Source organism: Coregonus clupeaformis, chromosome 34 (assembly GCF_020615455.1).
Source record: "Coregonus clupeaformis isolate EN_2021a chromosome 34, ASM2061545v1, whole genome shotgun sequence".
NCBI classification, from domain to species: Eukaryota; Metazoa; Chordata; class Actinopteri; order Salmoniformes; family Salmonidae; genus Coregonus; species Coregonus clupeaformis.
In genome coordinates this window covers 26,736,797-26,743,020 of record NC_059225.1, presented here as the reverse complement: position 1 = coordinate 26,743,020, position 6,224 = coordinate 26,736,797, and positions in this window count along the sequence as shown.

Sequence of the window (6,224 nt, the reverse complement as noted above, 5' to 3'; positions counted from 1 at the left end):
TTCTTTGACTTTCCTATGATGTCAAGCAACGAGGCACTGAGTTTGAAGGTAGGCCTTGAAATACATCCACAGGTACACCTCCAATTGACTCAAATTATGTCAATTAGCCTATCAGAATCTTCTAAAGCCATGACATCAATTTCTGGAATTTTCCAAGCTGTTTAAAGGCACAGTCAACTTAGTGTATGTAAACTTCTGACCCACTGGAATTGTGATACAGTGAATTAGAAGTGAAATAATCTGTCTGTAAACAATTGTTGGAAAAATGACTTGTGTCATGCATAAAGTAGATGTCCTAACCGACTTGCCAAAACTATAGTTTGTTAACAAGAAATTTGTGGAGTGGTTGAAAAACAAGTTTTAATGACTCCAACCTAAGTGTATGTAAACTTCCTCTCTATATATATTTTACTTTGTGTGTGGTTTGTGGTGTGTTCACTTATGACATTAGATCAGTGTTGGCTGCTAACTTGACCCTTATCTTAAATAGTTCACTTCATAGCATTTTTGTATGTTCTCTACAGTTATGTCCTTGAAAATGTATCAATTTACCAATTCGGCCACTTGGAGGCCGCTTGGGAACATTTGGACAAATTCGAAAGGGACACCTGGGTGACTTCATACTAAATGTTATGTAGCTCCCTCATTCTTGAAGGTATCAGTCTGAAACTTTGCGCATACACTGTTGCCCTGTTGTAGACAACATCTACATTACCTCCAGCTTCCTATCTGAATGTATGGCTTTTCTTTGTTTTATCTTTTACCAGATCTATTGTGTTATGTTCTCCTACATTAATTTCACATTTCCACAAACTTCAAAGTGTTTCCTTTCAAATGGTAACAAGAATATGCATGTCCTTGCTTCAGGTCCTGAGCTACAGGCAGTTAGATTTGGGGATGTCATTTTAGGCAGAAATTGAAAAAGAATGGTTGGATCCTTACGAGGTGAAGACAATTGAGTGTGTTGTTGGTGCCATGCTCTCGTCCCCTGATCTCTGCTAACATTCTTTACGATTCTTCACAGATAAATAATAGATCCCAGATTGACCGTAGCAAGCACCATACAAGCATTTCTGGTCAGGAGGCACTTGAGGCAACTATTCTGAGAGAGACCGACTACTTCCTTTAGCTCCTTTGAGTTCCTCCTTGATATTGTAGCTCACATGAAGACCTCCTCCTGCCCCTTAGACGTGGTCCCTACTAGACTACTAAGAGGTTATACCTACTGTTGGCCCTGCCCCTTAGACGTGGTCCCTACTAGACTACTAAGAGGTTATCCCTACTGTTGGCCCTGCCCCTTAGACGTGGTCCCTACTAGACTACTAAGAGGTTATCCCTACTGTTGGCCCCCGCCCTTAGACGTGGTCCCTACTAGACTACTAAGAGGTTATCCCTACTGTTGGCCCTGCCCCCTTAGACGTGGTCCCTACTAGACTACTAAGAGGTTATCCCTACTGTTGGCCCTGCCCCTTAGACGTGGTCCCTACTAGACTACTAAGAGGTTATACCTACTGTTGGCCCTGCCCCTTAGACGTGGTCCCTACTAGACTACTAAGAGGTTATACCTACTGTTGGCCCTGCCCCTTAGACGTGGTCCCTACTAGACTACTAAGAGGTTATACCTACTGTTGGCCCTGCCCCTTAGACGTGGTCCCTACTAGACTACTAAGAGGTTATCCCTACTGTTGGCCCTGCCCCTTAGACGTGGTCCCTACTAGACTACTAAGAGGTTATACCTACTGTTGGCCCTGACCCTTAGACGTGGTCCCTACTAGACTACTAAGAGGTTATCCCTACTGTTGGCCCTGCCCCTTAGACGTGGTCCCTACTAGACTACTAAGAGGTTATACCTACTGTTGGCCCTGCCCCTTAGACGTGGTCCCTACTAGACTACTAAGAGGTTATCCCTACTGTTGGCCCTGCCCCTTAGACGTGGTCCCTACTAGACTACTAAGAGGTTATACCTACTGTTGGCCCCGACGTTCTGTCTATTGTAAATAGCTCCCTGACCACTGGCTCCTTTCCAGCCTACTTTAAAACTGCTCTGGTCCAACCTATCTAGATCGCTCCTCGCTGAGTAATTATAGACAAATCTCTAAACTGTATTTTTTGTCAAAGATTTTAGAAAAAGTTGTGATCAAGCAATTGGTGTCTTATTTGAGTATGAACAACTTATTCGAAAATGTCCAGTCGGGCTTCCGCTCACTTCACAGCACTAAAACTGCTTTATTGAAAGTCAGTAAGGAACTTATGTTGGCTGCTGATGCCAGTGAACGCTCTATCCGAGTTCTTCTGGATCTCAGTGCAGTGTTTGATACTATTAATCATAACAAATGGCTGGAGAGGTGGGTGGGAATCTCCGGCGTTGCTCTCCGCTGGTTCACTTCATATCTATGTGGCAAACGTTTCTCAGTGAGTGTAGCTTCCCTACACAAGTGTCTTGCTGACATCAAATGTTGGATGTCTGACCATTTTCTCCAGCTCATTGATACGAAATGAGTGATAGTCTCCTGAGTGGTGCAGTGGTCTAAGGCACTGCATCGCAGTGCTAACTGTGTCACTAGAGATCCTGGTTCGAATCCAGGCTCTGTCGCAGCCGGCCGCGACCGGGAGACTCATGGGCGGCGCACAATTGGCCCAGCGTCGTCCAGGGTAGGGGAGGGAATGGCCGGCCGGGATGTAGCTCAGTTGATAGAGCATGGCGTTTGCAACGCCAGGGTTGTGGGTTCGATTCCCACGGGGGGCCAGTATAAAAAAATATGTATTCACTAACTGTAAGTCGCTCTGGATAAGAGTGTCTGCTAAATGACGTAAATGTAAAATGAAATCAGAGGTTGTTTTATTTGCCCTCCAGCTTGCTAAAACACAGATTGTAGATTACCTTGGTCAGTTGTCCACCAATGTAAAGCCTTCGGCAAGAAACCTTGGTGTCTTCTTTGACCCTGACCTAAACCTTGAGCTGCATGTAAAAAAGGTTGTCCAGTCCTGCGTTTATCATCGAAGAAATATAGATCAAGTCAAGTCTTTTATTTCAGTCACTGATCTGGAGAAAGTTATGCATGCTTTTATTTCCTCATGCCTAGATTACTGTAACAGTTTGTATACAGGTCTGTCAGATATCACTGCATCATCTACAGTTCATTCAAAATGCTGCAGCTCACCTTGTCCAGGCAATGTAACCATATCACACCTGTTTTAGCTTCTCTACACTGGCTACCAATCACTTTTAGAATAGATATTAAAATAGTATGAATCACGTTAAAGGCTTGGTTTAGCCCCGTCCTATATCGCTGATCTTTTATCTCCCTATGAGCCAGGAATTTGGCACACAGAAACTAGAGGCCATGAGTAACTTGGTCAAAAAGAATGGCACCGATTGGCCTATAGGTGGCACTGTTATAAGCAGTTTCACTTAAATCATCATATCCGTCTCCCCGTTTGACTTAGAGACTTGACGTTGTATGTAGGGGTCTTTCCTCACGCTGAACACATTTGCCTCAAGGACCCAGAAAGTCCGTCAAGACAGAATTTACTCCATCTTGGAAACTTTGAAAAACGTATTCTCATTAACCTCTTCTTTTCATGGAATAAAAGTCAGATTCACTCCAAAATGTGGTCTTTGGATTCATCACAATAACAAAGAGTTTGAGAAAGGAATGTTGATGCCACACTATGCCAGTAGACATATACACAAAAAAATATACATAATATAATAATAATTTTATAATATGCTAAAACCATATGACACCATTGGGCTTGGAAGTGATGCAGACAGTTACATTGATGGAAGCTACAATCTATCTGCATTATTAAAGTTGATCTACACCCTACATTTTAATTATATTTTTTATAACAAAAAGGACACCCGATGTACTGTAGGCCCAAGGCACATGACTTGACTTAGTTTGAGAAAAGCTAAGGTATTGGTCAAACAATGATTTATTGACAAATATCAAATCTGATTTTACGTGTCCATTTAAACCACTTCAAATCTACTTCACAGTGATTACAGAGACCACAGAGACCACAGAGACCACCGAGACCACCGAGACCACCGAGACCACCGTGACCACCGTGACCACAGTGACCACAGAGACCACAGAGACCACAGAGACCACAGAGACCACAGAGACCACAGAGACCACAGTGACCTATCAACGTGAAACTTGTCGTCTCTATCATGGACGTTCTTAAGATGAACCACGCTGAATGTGGCATTGATATCTTAAACAACAAGGAAACTATTAACAACTAATTCTTTGCATACAGTGGCTTGCTAAAGTATTCATACCCCTTGGCATTTTTGGGGGGTTTGTATCATTTGATTTACACAACATGCCTACCACTTTGAAGATGCAAAATATTTCTATTGTGAAACAAACAAGAAATAAGACAATAATACAGAAAACTTGAGCGTGCATAACTATTCACCCCCCCAAAGTCAATACTTTGTAGAACCACCTTTTGCAGCAATTACAGCTGCAAGTCTCTTGGGGTATGTCTCTATAAGCTTGGCACATCTAGCCACTGGGATTTTTGCCCATTCTTCAAGGCAAAACTGCTCCAGCTCCTTCAAGTTGGATGGGTTACGCTGGTGTACAGCAATCTTAAAGTCATATCACAGATTCTCAATTGGATTGAGGTCTGGGCTTTGACTAGGCCATTCCAAGACATTTAAATGTGTCCCCTTAAACCACTCGAGTGTTGCTTAGCAGTATGCTTAGGGTCATTGTCCTGCTGGAAGGTGAACCTCCGTCCCAGTCTCAAATCTCTGGAAGACTGAAACAGGTTCCCCTCAAGAATTTCCCTGTATTTAGCACCATCCATCATTCCTTCAATTCTGACCAGTTTCCCAGTCCCTGCCGATGGAAAAACATCCCCACTGCATGATGCTGCCACCACCATGCTTCACTGTGGGGATGGTGTTCTCGGGGTGATGAGAGGTGTTGGGTTTGCGCCAGACATAGCGTTTTCCTTGATGGCCAAAAAGCTCAATTTTAGTCTTTGTCCCTGACCTGTATGGAGAGCCCTTAGTCTTCATGGTGCCCCTTGCTTAGTGGTGTTGCAGACTCTGGGGCCTTTCAGAACAGGTGTATACAGTATATACTGAGATCATGTGACAGATCATGTGACACTTAGATTGCACACAGGTGGACTTTATTTAACTAATTATGTGACTTCTGAAGGTTGCAAAGGGGGTGAATACATATGCACGTACCACTTTTCCGTTATTTGTTTAAATAATTTTTGGAAAAAAGTTATTTCTTTCATTTCACTTCACCAATTTGGACTATTTTGTGTATGTCCATTACATGAAATACAAATAAAAATCCATTTAAATCACAGGTTGTAATGCAACAAAATAGGAAAAACACCAAGGGGGATGAATACTTTTGCAAGGAACTGTATGTAACGCTAATGCTCAGAATCAAAATGCAATCTTCTGCTCCTCATGAACCATACGTCAGAATCATTCCAGATGTTGTATTTAGACTCATGACTGCACATAAAGGTTCCTACATGATGGAATGCTTGGTTTGTTTGTTTCCAACTGATCTGGTTCTTTCTGTCATCCTGTGAACCCCCGTCACATAAAGGAAGATAGTTCTGGTTCTTTCTGTCATCCTGTGAACCCCGTCACATAAAGGAAGATAGTTCTGGTTCTTTCTGTCATCCTGTGAACCCCGTCACATAAAGGAAGATAGTTCTGGTTCTTTCTGTCATCCTGTGAACCCGTTCATTGCTGCTCTTGGCTATATTTTTAATTAAATTATTTTATGACTTGAAACACCTTCTTACATGTATTGAAAAGCACTTAACAAATAAAGTGTATTATTATTATTATTATTATTATTATTATTATTATTATTATTGTTAAGACACTTTGCTGGTGTTTCCTTTATTTTGGCAGTTACCGGTCTATTTCCACACTCTGAGGTTGGAATAACATTGTGAACATTATGATAATGCCCTTTTCGTGTAAGAGCTGTCTGAAAAGACCGCCTGAAATGTCAGCTTGATTGCCTGGTGACATTACCAATAGTTAATAGACCAATAACGAGAGTTTGCCCTCCTCTCTCCTCTCTGCCAATAACAGTATAGTCTTCAGGTTGCACATCCCTCCGATTAGGCCCCTCCGATTAGGCCCCTCCGATTAGGCCCCTCCGATTAGGCCCCTCCGATTAGGCTCCTCCGATTAGGCTCCTCCGATTAGGCCCCTCTGA